Genomic DNA, 19,157 nt, shown 5'->3' on the forward strand with positions numbered 1-19,157 from the left:
ACATCGCCAATGTCATCCCACAAGCTAGAGAAGAAGGGAGAAGATAAAATGTTACTTTAAAAGAAACAAACTAAAATCTGAGCAAACTGGAATGTAATGATTGGATGAACTGAGTTTAGTGCTTATCTCCATCAATACACAACTAGAAGGGATTTGAATATTTTATCTTTTGACAATTTTTTTAAATATAAGCATCAATAACTGAACAGCTTCCCTCATGATTCTCATTCTTTATCTTTTTTATGGAGCTTTGAATGAACATGCAATGCATTTTCATGATTCACCAACTGAGTTGTGTTTCCAAGCATTTTCTTCATTTCTGGATCCTGAGGTAATACATGACCAACACTGCCTCAGTACCAGAGACTAGGATGGGTTCAATTGTCATCTTACCAAGTCTCTGAAGCCTCAGTGGGAGAGTCCATTCCAGGTTCTTCTGACTATTGATACATGATCAGCCAGGCTTGAGGTCTCCAGCTAAGCCCACCTTGTCCACTCCTCCCATTACATGTTCCATCTACTCTCCCATTATCAATGCCTTCTTTCCACATTTCATCTCCTCTCATTATTATTATACAGGATTTATCTGGCGCCAACAGTTTGCTCAGCGCTTTCAATATAATGGGAGACAATACAGTTCAATACAAGAGGGATAGGAGTGCCCTGCTCCTTAGAACTTACAATCTAGGAGGGAGGGGCTAGTGGTACAAAAGGTAGTAACTGTGGGGAATGGACTGGTAGGAAGAATATAAGATTCCATTATTAGCTGAGGGCTTCCCTGAAGAGATAAGTTTTCAGAGATTGCCTAAAAGTGAGTAGAGTAGGCAGTAGTCTGATAAATTGGGGTAGAGAGTTCCAGAGGATGAGGGAAGCTCTGGAGATGAGCACGGGAGGAGACAAGGGAGCTAGAGAGCAGGAGGTCGTGCGAGGAGTGGAGAGTACGGTTTGGGTGATATTTGGAGACAAGATTGGTGATGTAATTTGAGGCGGAGTTATAAATGGCTTTATATGTTATTGTTAATGTTTTGAATTTTATCCATTGAGCAATGGGAAGCCAGTGAAGGGATTGGCAGAGAGGGGTGGAGGACACTGAGCAGAGGTCAGTGGAGGGATTGGCAGAGGGGGGTGGAGGACACTGAGTGGAGGCCAGTGGAGGGATTGGCAGAGGGGGACAGAGGACACTGAATGGAGGCCAGTGGAGGGATTGGCAGAGGGGGGTGAAGGACACTGAATGCACTCCAGTGGAGGGATTGGCAGAGAGGGGTGGCTGATACAGAATGGTTAGTAAGGTGGATGAATCTGGTAGCAGCATTCATGATAGACTGAAGAGGGGATAGCCTGCGATGAGGTCGGACAATGAGGAGGGAGTTACAATAGTCAAGGTGAGATATAACAAGGGAGTGAATAAGTTGCTTAGTGGTTTCCAAGGTTAAAAACGGCTGTATCATGGAGATGTTGAGGAGGTGAAGTCTACAAGATTTGGACAGTGATTGGATTTGGGACTGAAAGGACAGATGGGAGTCTAGGATTACACCTAGTACCCTGGCATGAGGGGAGGGACTGATGATTGTGTTATTGATCTTGATGGAGAAGTCAGTGGAGGTGGCACGGGCTGGAGGGAATACTAAGAGCTCAGTTTTGGAAAGATTGAGTTTGAGGAAGTGGAGTGACATCCATGCCGATATGTCACTTAGTAGGGTAGTAACGCGAGAGGAGACTAAAGGGGTGATGTGAGGAGGAGACTGAAGGGGTGAGGTGAGGGGTAGAAAGATAGATTTGTGTGTCATCAGCATAGAGATGGTACTTAAAGCCATGGGAGTTTATCAAGTGACCAAGGGAGGAGGTGTAGATGGAGAAGAGTAGGGGTCCAAGGATGGAACCTTGTTGGACACCTACAAAAAGAGGGAGTGAAGAGGAGGCGGCAGAGGTCAAGTAGTAAGATATGGAGTAATGGCCATTGGTTGGGATGAGTAGGGAGTAGTGGCCATTGGTTGGGATGAGTACGGAGTAGTGGCCATTGGTTGGGATGAGTACGGAGTAGTGGCCATTGGTTGGGATGAGTACGGAGTAGTGGCCATTGGTTGGGATGAGTACGGAGTAGTGGCCATTGGTTGGGATGAGTACGGAGTAGTGGCCATTGGTTGGGATGAGTACGGAGTAGTGGCCATTGGTTGGGATGAGTACGGAGTAGTGGCCATTGGTTGGGATGAGTACGGAGTAGTGGCCATTGGTTGGGATGAGTACGGAGCAGTGGCCATTGGTTGGGATTAGTATGGAGCAGTGGCCATTGGTTGGGATGAGTACGGAGTAGTGGCCATTGGTTGGGATGAGTACGGAGTAGTGGCCATTGGTTGGGATGAGTACGGAGTAGTGGCCATTGGTTGGGATGAGTACGGAGTAGTGGCCATTGGTTGGGATGAGTACGGAGTAGTGGCCGTTGGTTGGGATGAGTACGGAGTAGTGGCCGTTGGTTGGGATGAGTACGGAGTAGTGGCCGTTGGTTGGGATGAGTACGGAGTAGTGGCCATTGGTTGGGATGAGTACGGAGTAGTGGCCATTGGTTTTAGCAGTTAGTAGATCATTAGTGAGTTTTAGTAGGGCAGTGTCAGTGGAGTGTAGTGAGGGAAAGCCAGACTGTAAAGGGTCAAGAAGGTTGTTGTCAGTGAGGTGGGAGCTCAGGGGATTGTAGACTAAGTGTTCTAAGAGTATAGATGTAAATGAGAGCAGGAAGATGGGTCTTAAGTTGTTCAGGTTGGTGGGGTCCAGGGAGGGCTTGTTAAGTATGGGAGTGATGTGCGCATGCTTTAGAGGGGAGGGGAAGGCACCAGTAGAGAGGGAGAGATTGAATATGTGAGTGAGGGAGCATAGGATGGAAGAAGGTACTGGGTGGAGGATGTAGGATATCATCTCATGGGTGACAACCTTTCAGGCAGGTCTGCGGCTGTGACACCAGCTAGAAAGAAGTCTCTGTTCAGTGAGAAAACAACATCCCAAGCTGATGCAGGCCTTCCAATACTGAGTTACTGCTGATTTAGGGGATGTATTCAGCAGTAAAACGTAAGCCCAGCTGGCCACTTGTGTTCCATGTGGTTCTGCCAAATGGGATTCCATCAGGTGAAGATCAGAAATCCTTGTTCCATGTTTTCTCTTTCCAGCTATTACTCCTCTCCATAGACTAATCACACAATACAACTGCCAGAGATCTGAACTTACAAAGTGCTGAGTGTGCGGTCATATTCCTACCACTTCTTCCGGGGGACTGACATTCCTCTGATTGGGGTTCACAATAATCACTCTGAGTGCACACATCTCTTTTTGGTGTGAAGTTTGTAAAGAAAACTTCTTCTCCCTGGAAATATTACAACGTTGGCACCAAAGTGTAACTATGGGCAAAATCAATAATGACATTAATAATGAAATCTGTCATTAGCAGAGCAGGTTTTGTTTTTCCGAGTCTCCTATTGTATTATATTTTGTTGTCCCTCCCAGTAGATTGATTTTTTTTGTACTTCCTGTAGAAGACCAAGTCTTTTGGGAAAAATGGCAGTTGGAGGGGTTGGGGCAAATCCTATAACACTGCTGGTGGTGCTCACAACTGTCAGTTGTCATTCATATGGGGGGTTGGACCTTATAGAGAACCTGTTGCTGTAACTGCTGTAGAAGCGTTAGCTGAAGTTGGGCTTTACTTGTTGTGTGTCTTACTTATAATCTATCTAAGACTTCCCTGTACAGGGTGACAACGCTGCTGTGTAATGTTCCTGCAGAATGATCAGGGTTGTCACCCTGTTACAGAAGGTGGGAAAATAACAGATCTACAGACAGGACCAACAGCTGATACAACTATGTTGCAGAGGGAACTCTGGGAATGCTAATGACAGATTGCATTACACATTCAGTTAGCAGACTTCCTGCTGTTGGTCTGATGTTTGAATTGTGTTCTGATATTTACTGTCCTGCTGTAAAAGGTGTAAATGATCGCCCGCATGTTTCCTGTAGTAGCAGGGACTACAAACTCCTATCAGGAATAGTAGGATGGGTACCTACCCAAGGGGGTCACCTTTTTGGATTTGGGGGAAACATTTCACATGGTTTCTTTCCATTAATGACACCGACAAGGGGAGTCTCACTTCACTAACAATAGGAGAGCCAATCACAGGCCAGTAACATTTCATGGTGTCTCAATGTATTGCAGAATGTTTAATCCCCATTGGTCCAATGGATTCCTAGTCCTTCCAGATACATTGCTTCTTGTGTGGAAGGAGCGCCCTAAAATGGCTTCCCTTCAATTCCACCCATAGCTGTACTTTAGGTTATGTTGCCCCTCCCCCATATCTGTAAGGGAAAGCCTCAATTTCTCCCAATACTCCCCTGGCCTTCCAGTGAGAAGAAGCATTTTCTCTGGAGTGGAGATGTTTTATGCAGTGAGCCCTTCATAGACGGGATGGGGAATCTAAGTAATGTAAGATAAGTAAGATGAACCGGTGTACTGGAGTCATGGATCAGATAACCAATGACACCATTGATGGTATAGCAGAGCTGACAGCAGAAGTGGCTCCATCACCTAAGGTGGTGTCACAGAACTGCATGGTGGCTGACTATCTCTCAGAAGATCAAGGCGGAGTCTACAAACTGGTGTCAGAGAGTGTTGTACATTTATATTAGATCATGAGGATCTCAGAAGGAGATTTCTACACAAGGTAAAGGAGTTCCAACAGTCACCTGGGTGGGGGGAAGTGGGATCCATTTTCTTGGATGGGTTTAGTTGGAACTTGGTTGAGTAATATGGTGGCTTTGTGTCTTAGGCCATTAGTTGCTACTATAGATTTGATGATAATTGTATACATTGTTTCTGTTGTGTCTCTTGATGAGTTGATTTTGCTTTTTTATGCACATGATTACATTCACATTGTTAGGCCAGAAGATTACTTTAAACCCGCAAACATGTTTTATTTTCTGAAGCAAAGACCCTGGAGAATATAATGATGGTGGTTGCCATTTTCTATGTCACAGCTGTTTGGCAAATGCACATTTTCTGTAAAAAAACCCACTAAAGATCATTTTAATACACAAAAAGCACAATATATGACCCAATTTGTTTGATGAAATATAAAATATTGTGTTGGCATCAAGTATATTATTATTATTATTATTATTATTATTACATCGAGTTTATATAGCGCCAAAGGGTTTGCTCAGCGCTGTACAATAGAGGGGGGGACAATACATGAAACAGTACAGCAACAACAAACAGCACACGAGGGGTTACAGGGCCCTACTCTTTCGAGCTTACAATCTAGGAGGGAGGGGGTAGTGGTACAGGAGCAAGTGGCTGTGGGGGATGGAGTGGTAGGAGGAATGAAGGAGGATGGCTGTTAGGTGAGGGTGGGGTAGGCTTCCCTGAAGAGGTGGGTTTTCAGGGAGCACCTGAAGGTGAGCAGGGAAGGCGACAATCTGATGGATTGGGGTAGTGAGTTCCAGAGGAGGGGGGAGGACCTGGAGAAGTCTTGCAGTCGTGCGTGGGAGGAGACCAGGGAGCAAGACAGAAGGAGGTCCTGTGAGGAGCGAAGGGTACGGGTAGGGTGGTTTTAAAGTATATAGATACTTTAAAAATTGTGTGTATTTGTGAAATGGTGACAAACTTCAGTACCAGAAATTGTCCATAGGTGACGCTTTAAAAGCCTTTACAGGTCATCAGTTTATATAGTGAACCATGAATGATGGCCCTAGAGTTATTCCTCTCCCTCTGGTGTGTGCAGAGATATGTACAATGTGTAGTGTGATTGATGTTTTCCTACATAACCGCACCCAACCCTTGCAATTGCTCATGTATACGGGAACTGGAGGCTTTAAAATGTGTTTTGTGTGTTTTTTCATTTACAGTGTGTTACTTTACACTTTTCTTTCTCTGAACTTTATTATTGCCATATAGGGGGTTAATAGCCTCGTATGTGATAACATATTGCTGGTCACAGATCCTCTTTAAAGAAACACAAGAGGTCTATCAGACCCCTAGGGGGTTTATTTCTTAAAGCTCGAGAGTCCAAAATCAGACTCACTTCTGCATAGAAACCAATCAGCTTCCAGGTTTCATTGCCAAAGCTTCATTGAACAAGCTGAGGTTAGAAGCTGATTGGTTTCTATGCAGAAGGGAGTCTGATTTTGGACTCTCCAGCTTTAGTAAATAAACCCCCTAATGTCACCTCTGGACCCCAAAAAAGATGGTCAAGCACAGATCATGTTTGATCAGCTCCTTGAAGACACGAATGTACATCTGCCAAATCTGTATCTGAGTAGACCATAGAAGCAGCATTAGAAAGAAATGTGAGCATGGCTTCAGTCAGGCGATGGTCCTGGTGGTCATGGTCTTGTTCTCCTTCAGGTCCTCTCACCTTGTAGATGGTGACATGGACTTGTTGTGTGGGAATGAGCAGGAGGGGCTCGGGGTTCTCTTGTACCCAATCAGCTTGTTATGGATAAAAGATGAAAGTGTCTTCTAAAAGTTACAGGGATTTGGATGTTTAGAGGGTTACATTAGTTGGTGGGTCTGGTATTAATGAGGGGTGTGTCATCTGTTAAGTTTCTTAGCATCGATTATATAAATGGTATAAATAGATCCTTGAAATGTAAACAATCTATCTCTTTTTTTCTGTTGTTAAAGTGTCACATATATATGATGAATAAAGTTGGGTGATATTTTCACCGCACAATACCGTGGTCTGGGTTCTTCTACAACACATCCCCCCAAAAATGTCCTCTTCCAGTTCTAGGAGTCTGGTGGAATGGGACACAAGCTGATGGTATCTCTTAGGCCCCTTGTACATGGGGGGTCCGGCCCCTGTGGGTGCAATGCTGGCACTACAATACACCTGGTAGGCACAGGTACAGCGTCCAGCCCCGCTGCCTGCAGCCTGTCAAAGTCTACACTACAGCTGGACGGGGCTCAATGCTGCACCACGTTTACCTCGTGTTTAGGGCGCTTTGTGTTCAGGGAGAAATGGCCGCCATCCTGATCAGACAAAGCATAGAGCAGATGTAGGCCGGTGCAGTCTGCTTCTTCCCCTGTAGGTGGTGCCAACCAGAGTGACATCCCAGCCTGGAGAGGAAGTCGGGGGACACTTGGCTTCTCTGTGGTTTCCCGGTTCCTGGAGACGGCGTGGAATGAAGGGGTCCATGGAGTCCTGGGGACATTTTTATTTTGTATTTCCACCTTTTACACCAAATCATTTATTCCTGAAGATCACTAAACCCCAAATCTGATGTATTCTTTGATAGCAGACACCCTATATAATCCAATGTTGGGAGTTGTCATTTTCTATGTTACATGATATTAGCACAACAGTTTATGAAAGGCAACATTTCAGGAACAATATAGTAACGTTTATTTCTGAGCACATAAATGCAATTCATGACCTATTTTCTGGTGAAATATAAAAGATGAGGTTGTGCCGAGGAAATGGGATTCCCAACATGTCAAGCCGTAACACTGTGTGCACTTGGAACGCTTTAATAGCCCCTCCAGGTCATCAGTATAGAGTTACACAGGAGCACTGGTGCTCCAATCATTGCTCTCCCTCCGGCGTGTGCGCTGATATGTAACGTGTGTGGGGGTCACTGTGTTCCTATGTAGGCACCCCAATGTACATGTCCTGGTCTGTGTATAGGAGGTCCGCTGAGCTCCCTCTGTCCTTCCCAGTGACACCCATCATGGCAGCACATGGCTATGGTGTCAGGGGGAGGGGCACATCTTAATGGTGGGAATGATAGGCGACTTCACAGCCACTTGTATCACTTCCACATGACAGCCGACATTCGGATTTACTAAAGTCCTCACACTCCCGGCTGTATAGCGGTGGGGAGTGTGGGGGGAAATAACACGTCTGCAGCATTGTTAAAAATCTGAATCCCCAGCAAGTGGCTGCATGTTCATATTTTACCACCCCCCCATCCTGGCACCCTAAGATGGTTACCTAAGCCTCCTTAAGGTGGTCATTGGATTTTGGGACCTGTATGTGGCAAGGCTGCCAGAAAGTCTGTCACTTGTGGTGTCCTCATACTGGGGAGAAGTAGCAGAATGTGTTTTGGGGTGTAATTCCACATCTCCCCATGGCGTGTGCCAGAAATAGCTCATTAAATGACAACTTGGTGTAAATAGATTTTGTTTTTCATTTTCCAATAACTTATGGCAATAACTGTAAATGTTCCATGGACACAACATGCCTCTCAGCACATACCTTGGGATGTATCCTTCCCATAAAGGGGACATTTGGGGATGTTTGTAAGGTCCGGGCATTTTACTGCCTCAAGAAATGTGATCGGCAGTCAGAAAGTAACAGCGACGTAAAAGCTGCATAAATTCCATTCTATATCCCATAGTTTGTAGACGCCATAACTTCACACAGACCAATCAATATCCACGGATTCAGCTATGCTTCTACCAAAGACACGGAGCAGAATACACGTTGTACTACATGTATGAAGAAATCTGATTTTATGGGATATGTTTTATAACAAACTAGAAGATATCATTTGTTTTCATAATTAAAAAATACCCCCCCCCTCCCCCAGTGGCGATCAAATATCACCAATAGAAAGCTCTATTCATATCAGTGAAACTTGTGTACAGTGTAGCATGACCGCACAATTGCCAGTTAAAGTAGTGCAGTGCTGAACAGGAAAAAAATTCCCTGGTCATGAAGGGGGTAAAACATTCCGGAGCTGAAGTAGGTAATAAATCTTCCTGTCATCCTACAGTTTGGTTTCATTTTCTTACATTTCTCAGGATGCCGTTCTTCTGAGCTCCACAAGGTGGTGATCACACATATACAGAGACAGGAAATGATGCCAGGCACAGATGGGAAGTGATGTCAGGCACAGACAGGAAATGAGGTAAGGCTCAGATGGGAAGCAATGTGGGGCACAGACAGGAAGTGATGTAAGGCTCAGATGGGAAGCGATGTGGGGCACAGACAGGAAGTGATGTCAGGCACAGACAGGAAGTGAGGCCAGCTACAGGAAGTGACTTCAGGCACAGACGGGAAGTGACGTCAGGCACAGACATGAAAAGAGGTCAGGCACAGACATGAAAAGAGGTCGGGCACAGATGGGAAGTGAGGTCAGGCACACACAGGAAGTGACATCAGGTACAGACAGGAAGTGATGTCAGGCACAGTCAGGCAGTGAGGTCAGGCATAGACAGGAAGCTCCATGTGGGAGGAGTTATAGAGGAGACATTGCTGGAAGTGTGAGCAGAGGAGGTAATGAGATTGTATTTGATCATATCTCCCATCACTCTCCCTTGTGTGACACCATATTTCTCTGTCCCTCTTTGCCCTGTAAATGTCCCTCTTTTCGGTGTGATGTACACACAGACATATGAACAGACAATAGAACGGCCCAAAGTCTTCATATGGCTCTCAGATTTCCCTCAGATTTCACATTATTTCCCGTATTGAAGTGAAAACTCGGATAGAAAAGTAATAGTGAGATCAGACATAAGTGGGTGTCACTGATCACATTGTCCCCAAACGTCACCCCAGATAAACGTTTTCCCGGTCAGGCTCCGGTCACACCAGGAACTGCACGTATCTCATGACTCCCCACAGCCGGTTTCCTCCTGCTCATGGGCCAATCGTACTGCACTTTGTGAATTTGCCGCCGTCCTCTGGGACCTGGGGGGAGAGAAGGAGGAGGACAGTACGGGGCCCCAAGTACTCATCAGTGAGGGACACTCACTTCCAGAGACTCTCCGCTCTCATCCCGGACTTCACTTCTATAGAAGAAAGGAGGAAACTCCAAATTCTACTGGGAGAAGAGGAGCCAATGGGGGAAATAGCTGCACCACATGTGACACCATGCCACAGACTGAGAGGGACATGAAACACTGAGGACTTCATAATCCTTCCCATGGACCCCTCCCCCTTTATATTTCCCCTCTTCCCATACAAACTGCTTTGGCAATGCTACAATGTCCTTTGTTCCTGCCAATAAAGCTCATTGAATTGAGAGGGAAAGAGAAAGAAGGAAAGATGGTGTCGCTAATCATGGTGGGACGCCTCATTTGCGGAGTTCCCGGTTTTGTCCTCTAACCCCCCGGTCACATCCAGCTTACAGTGAAGTCGTACGATTTTCAAGTCAGGGGAAATGCCGATTTCAGGAGTGACACCGATGTCTATGCCAATCCCACCAATAGTAGTGCAGGGACGACTTTAGAAATCGCTGCGACTCCCACCAAGTCACACCCCCCGATATGACCCGTCATTGTGGGCAGTAGGGGGCGACTTGTGATCTGCAATAAGCATAGCATGGAAATGGCATGCCGAGTGACACCCCATGTGACCGGGGACTAAACACTGAAAGAAGCGGAGTTCTCTCTCATCCCACCTCTCTCTGTATTTGTTTCTTCCATAGAGAAAACCCCGAGAGTCCTGGATGGGAATGATTGGTTTCCACAGAGAGACAACCAGCAGAAAGAAATGTCCTGTGTTGGTGGTGTCACTGGAAGGAAAGAAATGTCCTGTGTTGGTGGTGTCACTGGAAGGAAATAAATGTCCTGTGTTGGTGGTGTCACTGGAAGGAAAGAAATGTCATGTGTTGGTGGTGTCACTGGAAGGAAATAAATGTCCCTGTGTTGTGGGTGTCACTGGAAGGAAATAAATGTCCCTGTGTTGGTGGTGTCACTGGAAGGAAATAAATGTCCTGTGTTGGTGGTGTCACTGGAAGGAAATAAATGTCCTGTGTTGGTGGTGTCACTGGAAGGATAGAAATGTCCCGTGTTGGTGGTGTCACTGAAAGGATAGAAATGTCCCGTGTTGGTGGTGTCACTGGAAGGATATAAATGTCCCGTGTTGGTGGTGTCACTGGAAGGAAAGGAATGTCCTGTGTTGGTGGTGTCACTGGAAGGAAAGAAATGTCCTGTGTTGGTGTCACTGCAAGGAAAGAAATGTCCTGTGTTGGTGGTGTCACTGGAAGGAAAGAAATGTCCTGTGTTGGCGGTGTCACTGGAAGGAAAGAAATGTCCTGTGTTGGCGGTGTCACTGGAAGGAAAGAAATGTCCTGTGTTGGTGTCACTAGAAGGAAAGAAATGTCCTGTGTTGGTGGTGTCACTGGAAGGAAATAAATGTCCTGTGTTGGTGGTGTCACTGGAAGGAAAGAAATGTCCTGTGTTGGTGGTGTCACTGGAAGGAAAGAAATGTCCTGTGTTGGTGGTGTCACTAACAAGGTTGTCACCAAAGCAGAAGCGGAAGGGATGGAATCCTGGTTGGTTCCGGGTTCTGATGTCACAGAGAAGGAGGGACAACGTCAGTTCCTCTGTGTCTGCTCAGTGCTCAGGATGCCACCAGTTGGATGAGTCCCGGCTCCCCGGTGGGATGGGAGGGGCCAGGAAAGGGGACAGTGGGATGGGGGGACCCCCTTCCTCCAATTGTGGAAGGGATGGAGTGGCTGTATAGCTGCTGAATCTCCGGCTGATCATTGTGATATGGGGAGGATGCCGGCAGCTGCAATCCTCCTCCCGGTGTGACCACTTCACCCCGAGGACCTCAGAGGACTTCTTCTGGGCACAGGGAGATAGCAATCCACCGGGGTCCCTGCAGCCACAACTAGAACCACAGCATCGGGGTCTGCAGTTCTGAGCCGCTGGATCCCTCCGCACATCAGGACAAAGTCCCCTGTCTGGGATCTACAATACTCCCAGTTCTGGGCAACTGATACACAAAAAGAGATATTCAAGACCTGACTGTGACCATGGGGGATCTATGGGGGTGCTGGGGGAATTATGGGGGTGCTGGGGGATCTATGGGGGTGCTGGGGGAATTAAAGGGGTGCTGGGGGATCTATGGGGGTGCTGGGGGATCTATGGGGGTGCTGGGGGATCTATGGGGGTGCTTCAGCATATCTAATCCCCCTCTCCCCCCTGCCCTTGCTGTGTTTTTGGTGGATTGCGTTACAGAAGTCCTGGATCCTTTCTTGGATACACAGAATATAACTGGATAGAACATTTATAGGGAAGGTGATCCCGGGAATATCCGATTGCCTCTTGGGGGGTCAGGAAGGAATGATTTTCCTTTGTTTGAGCAGATTGGATTTTCCTTCCTCTGGATGAGCTGTGGGTATAGGATCGTGTATATGGAGGGTTTCTATGTGTGTGCCCCCTCCCCCCCTCTATTGGTGGAATTGGATGGACTTGTGTCTTCTTTCTATCAGATTAGTTATGTAACTATGTCCAGGCTGAAGGCCTAAAATGAGCCTTGTTCAGTGGAGGCCAACTCCACTCTGGCAGCGAGAGAAATTCCAGCAATGTGTAGAATTACTATCAGAACTATTAGTAACATCTAAAGGCTTAAGCAGCAAACCCACCAAGTTCCAGCTCAGCCCATCCAAAAACATTGGATCCAACTTCCCCCACCCAGGTGCCTGTTGGATCTCCTTTACCTTGTGTAGATATCTCCTTCCCAGATCCTCATGTTCTCATATAAATGGACAACACTCTCTATGTGACACCAGTTTGTAGACTCCACCTTGAGCTTCCGAGGGATAGTCAGCCGCCATGCAGTTCTGTGACACCACCTCAGGTGATGGAGCCACTTCTGGTGTCAGCTCTGATATACCATCAATGGCTGCAGAGATGGAAGAGCTCATTTCCATTTGTCACGGCTCCCCTTCTAGGGTCACCTCTATCTGGGCATGCTGGATCCACTTCCAGTCCTCTGATGAATATACTGGATAATGGGGTCTCACACATCCAATTATACTTGTGTAGATGTTTATTGAGACATTACCTAACTCCTCCCCCTTCATGGCTGACCTCAAATCATAACCCTCCCGTAACGAAGATCATAAGATCATTGTACTTATACATAATTTAAGATCCTCCCTTTTTTCCTTAGCCCCCACTGGTCTTGCACCCCTTTACCTACACCTCTGGTGTCATCCCCTTTACGTTTCAGATTTCCCTCTCCCCACCCTCTTACCCTCCCCCACACACAAGTAGACATTACAGACAGTGTAAGTGCTGGTCACACACTTGCCCAAATTGTCCGCTTCCTCTGTGGCAGGACTGAGCTACACCCTGCCAAGCTGCAACATCCGATTTGAACCCTCCGGCATACACTTTGCTAGACAACACAATATTGATGAGGTGAATACACTGAAGATTGTTTATTACTGGAGGTTTGTCCAAGTTGGGAGTTTCTTGAAGCAATTTTCTGTGACATGTTCTCTTCTCCTGAATATGGATGTAGCACTTCCATCGGACTATTATCCCCTCAATGTCTGTATTGTATCTCCCTGTTAGATGATGAAACACATTCCATGCCATGCATGCTTTCTCAGTCCTGGTAATGTCACCGAATTGTATGTCCTGATTATTATTACTGGAAAACAAAACATTAATGGGGATCTGATCCGTGACTCCAGTATGCAGGTTCCCCTTACTTGTCATGTAGATTCCCCATCCTGTTTATGAAGAGTTTGCTGTATACAATGTATCCTGTGATGGGAGTCACTTTGGGTGGGGAGTCCATGGAACACAGCTCCAAGCATCCTCCAGTCACCTGGGGAGACAATGTGAGACAACATAATCGTAATAAGCCATCCTCACATAACCAATATCAACACTGGGTGGGAAACCGGTGCTGGCCTGAAAGACTCCTGGAAAAGACATTACCGTAAGTGTAACTTGATTTTTTCCCCTTTCAGGCCAGCACCTTGAGCGGATAAGCGAGTACTCACCCCTCGGGTGGGCTGCTTGAAAGACCTTACGACCAAAGGCCTGCTCCTGCACCGAGACCAGGTCCAGTCTGTAATGCTTGGCAAATGTGTCATAGTTGGACCATGTTGCTGCTCTGCAGATCTGCCCTGGGGAAGCCCCTGCTAGCTCTGCCTGGGTAGCTGCTACTGCTCGGGTGGAATGTGCCCTGATACCCTCCGGGGCCTCCAGGCCCTCAGCCCGGTACGCTCCTGCAATTGCCAGCCGCAACCAGCTGGCCAGCGTCCTTCTAGACGCCTTCTTGCCTCTTCTAGCCCCCTTGAAAAAAAAAACAAAAGGATTCGGTGCTCCTAAACTCCCTAGATACCGGAGTACGCACCTTCTTCCATCCAAAAAATAGAGTTTTTCCTGATCCACCCCCACCGGGTCAGGAAAAAAATGAGGGAAGGACTATGTCCTGTTCCCTCTGGAATCTCTGGGCCACCTTCAGAACGAAGGATGGGTCCGTCCTGAAAACTATTCAGTCCAAATAAATACGGAGATAAGGTGTTCTGATCGATAGGGCCTCTAGTTCACATACCCTCCTCGCCGTGGTAATTGCCACCAGAAAGGCTGTCTTAATGGTGAGCTCAAGAAAAAAAAAAAAAATCTACTCACCAACGCCTCCCTGGCCAAGGGCGTCTCTAGGAACATGCTGAGGGCTGAGACCTGGCCCTTGAGTGTGCTGACAGACAACCCCTTATCTGCCCCCGCCTGCAGGAATTCCAACACAGAAACCAAACTATGGGTCGCTACTGACGCCTGGTCACACCAGGCTGTAAAACAACCCCAGACCCTACCATAAATGGCCTGGGTCTCCTCCTTCCTACTGGCCAGTAATGTTGCCACTACCCTGGGCGAGAAACCTCTAAGAGGAGCTGCTGCTCAGAAACCAGACCATTAGCCTCAATCTTCCCACACTGGGGCAAAGAACCGGCCCCTGCGTTAACAAATCTTCTCTTGGTGGCAGCCCCCAGGGTGGATGAGAGGCTAAACTTCTTAGGGTCACGAACCACGCCCACAGCGGCAAGAAGGAAGCTATCAGGATTAACGAGGTCCCCTCTGTCCTGAACTTCCTTAGGACCAGGGGAAGTAAGGGAACCAGGGGGAAAGCATAACAAAGCTGGTAATCCCACCTCTGACCTAATGCGTCCACCGCTTTTGACCCGTCCCCGCAGGATAGGGAGAAGAAGTGCTGGACCTTGTTCCTTCCTGAGGCAAAAAGGTCCACGTCCGGGGATCCCCACCTCCGCACAATCTCCTGAAAGACCTCGGGGTGCAAGGCCCATTCCGACTCCCTGAGCCATGTCCTGCTCAGGAAGTCTGCCTTCTGGTTTATCTCCCCCCTCAAGTGTACCGCAGACAGGGACGCCAAGTTCATCTCTGCCCAGGACAACAGCGTTGCCGCTAAGGCTCCGAGGGCCTTGCTACTTGTTCCTCCCTGCCTGTTTACATAAGCCACTGCCGTGGCATTGTCCGTTAGGACTCGCACGTGCTGGCCCGTGACCCACGCTTGGAAGGAGTGCAGAGCCTCCCCCACTGCCCTCAATTCCTTCCAATTTGAGGATTCGCCCTTCTGCACTAAGGACCATTCCCCCTGAGCCACTAAGCCTCCCAGGTGGGCTCCCCATCCCTTGGAGCCGGCGTCTGTTGTGACCTCCCTGGATACCATAAATCACCACAACAGCCCCTGAGTTATGCTGGACGATCTCCTCCACCACCGAGACCTCTTCACACTGGGGGGAACCAGGACCCGGTCTTCTAGGGAGTGAATCCTCCTGTCCCAAACTCTCAGGACCCACAACTGGAAGGGACGCATATGCAGACCTGCCCACTGTACCGCTGGAATGGAAGCTGTCAGTAATACCAGTACTGACATGGCCTGCCTTATTGATATAGACCTGCTCCCCTGCATTAATCTGATCCCTGCCTCCAACTTGGTAACCTTCTCCAAAGTCAGACTGGTCTTCTGACTTACTGAATCCAGAGTGTAACCTAAGTAAACCACTCTGAGAAGGCACCAGACAGGACTTCTCTAGATTCAAAATCCACCCCAAGCTTTCTAGATGGCCCCTCACTATAACCAGATTCTGCAGCAGGTGAGCCTCTGAATCTGCGAAGAGCAGCAAGTCGTCCAGATAGGCTATTACTGAAATCCCCCTTAAGCGAATAGAAATCAGTGCCTCCATCAGAACCTTGGTGAATACTCTTGGCGAGGAGGAAAGCCCAAATGGAAAAGCCCTGAACCGCCAATGTCGAATTCCTCACTCTCCCCCTACTGCTAACCTGAGGAACCGCTGAGAAGATTCCGCCATGGGCACGTGCAGATAGGCATCCTTCAAATCTATGGATGCCATGAAAGCACCTGGCGGGATTAGGGACCTGACTGAAAAAAATGGAGTCCATGCGGAATCTCCGGTAGTGCACTGACCTGTTCAGGGGTTTTAGGTTCAAAATCAGCCTGAACGCCCCAGACTGCTTTTGAACCAAGTACACATGGGAATAAACCCCCTTCCCTTGTTCCTTTTCTGGGACCCTGGTGATGACCCTTTGGACCTCTAGATCCTCCAAGGCGTCCACCAGGGAAGCGGCCTTCGCCGTGAATCCTTTGGATGGGTCGTCACAAGGAATTTCTCGGGTGGCGGCTCTATAAACTCCAACCGATAACCTCTTCTGATGATATCCAAAATGAAGGGGCTGGCGACCACGGCTTCCCACTGTGGGAGGAAGGCCGCCAATGTCCCTCCCACAGGAGGAACCGAGTCACCTCGGTTTCTGGGGTTGCTCAGGAGGGTGAAAAATCGCCCCTCCCCTGCCCCTACCTCTGCCCTGCAGACCTACCCCGACCTGCTGGCCGCAGGCTCAGCCTCTTTGCCGGGCAGGCCTTTCATGTCCCTCCCTCCTGCACCTTCCTTTTGAGGGGGAAGGACTTCTTCCTGTCAGCCTTCCGGTCCAATAATTCCTCCAACCCTGGGCCAAACAGACAGTCTCCTGTGAGGGCGATGCCGCACAACCTAATTTTTGAAGTGATGTCCCCCTGCCACGTTTTTAACCACAGCACCCTTCTAGCTGAATTGGTCAGGGCAGCAGACCTGGCTCCCAACCTCACCGACTCTGCGGAAGCGTCGGCGATATATCCTACCCCTTGCAAAAGGGTCCCAAAAGAGGCCAAGATTTTTTCCTTGGGAGAGTCTGCCACAAGTTTCTGGCTACCACCGTCGTGGCCATGGCTGGCTTCAGGTTGTACAGGGTTGAGTCCCAGGCCTTCCTAAGGAGAGACTCCGCCCTTTTGTCTAATAAGTCTGGTAAGACCCCCATGTCTTCAAATGCCAGATCTGTCCTCCTGGTCGTTTGGGAAAAGGCCGCGTCCAGTTTAGGGTTCTTGTTCCAGACCGCCTCTGGGTCCTCACTAAACGGAAACCACCTTCTCAACGCCTTAGAGAAGAATGGCTTCCTTTCCGGGTCCTGCCATTCCTTCCCAAGTCTCCACCAAAATGTAATGTCATGCACAGGAAATATTCTGTGCTTGTGCTCCTCCAACCCCTGATACATTTGGTCATGGAGAGATAAGGTCTTAACCTCCTCAATGTCCAGGGTTTTGTATACAGCCCCCAGGAGCTCATTTACCTCCTGTAGAGTCAATTTGTACCGGGAGTGACTCCTGCCTTCCTCCGAGGGACCTTCCCCTGCCGATTCCTCTTCAGACTGGGAATCCCCCACTGGTTCCTCTCCAGTCACGAAGGGTTCCCTGCGACTTACTGAGGCTACCGGGGGGGGGGCAAACCTTTCCATGAGGGATTTGAAGGAGTCGAAGGTGGTAGCCAACTCCTTCACTGACCTGGCTAGGTCCCCCTGTTCCGGCCTCTCCTCCCTTACTAACCCCTGTATGCATGGGCCACAAAGAACCTTTCTCCAGGATTCTTTCAAAATTTCCTTGCAGAATGGGCCTCTCCATTTAGGCTCCTGGTGCTTGAGCTTAGCCCGGGCCTTGCCCTGAAAGACATAAAAAGGTGCAGGAGGGAAGCCTGATAAGCCTAACACCAATCCACCCCCCCTTCTCCCTCCCGGCAGAGCCTAAGGGCCTGCTCCACCGCAGACCCCCTGCCCTACCCCACACCCTCGCCACCCAAGGGTCCAGGAAAAACCCCTGCTAGGGGCCAACAGGTAGGGGGAGGCCTCCACTGAGGCACCTTACCTGTGTCTGGCTGGTGCTGGCATCTCCTGGTCCCGGTGCCTCCGACATCTCGCTCAGGAGGGTGGTCGCCTGGTGCTGGCCTGTCCCCCAGGCCGCTGTGCACAGCCTTTCAAATCTTGCGCCGCCGTGGTGTGAGGGCCGCGACCGGAAGTGGCAGCCCTGGGCGAAGCCCCACCCCTTCTGCCGGAAACCGCCCTCTCCCAACGTCCGGCCCGGCAAAGTCCTCCGACCGCCAGCATGGGAAGGAGCGGAACTCCACCCCGATCCTCCCCAGATCTCACCACAGCCACCCCGATGCCCCCCCTCACCGGAGAGGGTCAGGGGGCGAAGAGCAGGTATATGCTCAGTCCCGTCACCCGGGGTGCGTGCCCACTGCACCACAGCCTGCCCAGGGAGGATATGCAGCCGGACACTCCGGCCTTCACTCCCGGCTGCGTCGAGCCTCTCAGCCGGCTATCCGACCCTCGGCTCCCCTGTCGTCTGTGACAGCACCTTGCGCCTCCTCGTGTCTCCCCACCAGAGGAAACACCTGAACTGAGGTCAGAGGGAAGCTCTTTTTATTTTAGGGTGGAGGTGTTTCCTCAGATGGGGAGGAGTTGAGGTCTCAAGGTGCTGGCCTGAAAGACGAAAGGGGAAAAAAAAAAAAGATCTGTTTTATCAAGGAAATATGGAAGGGGCGGTGGGGAGTAAGAGGAGAAAGGCCATTCCCAGGGTAGGCTAGGTCAAACAAGAGAAGGTTTGGTTGATATCTTATCAGTTAGATTATGGGGGGCTATGGAAGTAACAAAGTACAATCAAAGTTAGGGGGTAAGAAGTGGATTATCCAAGGGTTCCACAAGGCTTCAAATTTAGGTATTCTGTCTAGCACGGTGGCTTCAGTTTTGGCATGAATCATGGCTTACATGACACGGTTGTGAGTAGCTGAGTGCTGATTGAGAGGCTTTTCCATGCCTTTGCAATGGTCTGTTTGGCTGCTGTGGTAATTTGAAGAATTAATTTGAACCGTCTGTAGGAAATGTTCAAGGGTTTCTGCTGGATCTGGTGAGATAGGAGTATCAAACAGCTTTGAGAGGACTTGAAATATTTCAGTCCAAAAAGGTACGTACCACAGGGCATTCCCACCAGATATGTACGAGGGATCCTGAGGAGTTACAACCTCTCAAAGAGGAGAGTTAGTGGGGTAAGAATTGAAAGATCCTAGCGGGGACCAAGTACCAT

General features: G+C 48.7%; 1 protein-coding gene across 1 annotated transcript in view; it reads left to right on the forward strand.

Annotated features, from left to right (window-relative positions):
- The window catches only part of LOC149470528 (uncharacterized), a 235,815-nt gene that overhangs the window by 167,817 nt on the left and 48,841 nt on the right, over nt 1–19,157 (forward strand). The window lies entirely within an intron of this gene.

Source organism: Staurois parvus, unplaced genomic scaffold (genome assembly GCF_062004578.1).
Source record: "Staurois parvus isolate SC_StPar_1 unplaced genomic scaffold, SC_StPar_1.0 ptg000039l, whole genome shotgun sequence".
Classification (NCBI taxonomy): Eukaryota; Metazoa; Chordata; class Amphibia; order Anura; family Ranidae; genus Staurois; species Staurois parvus.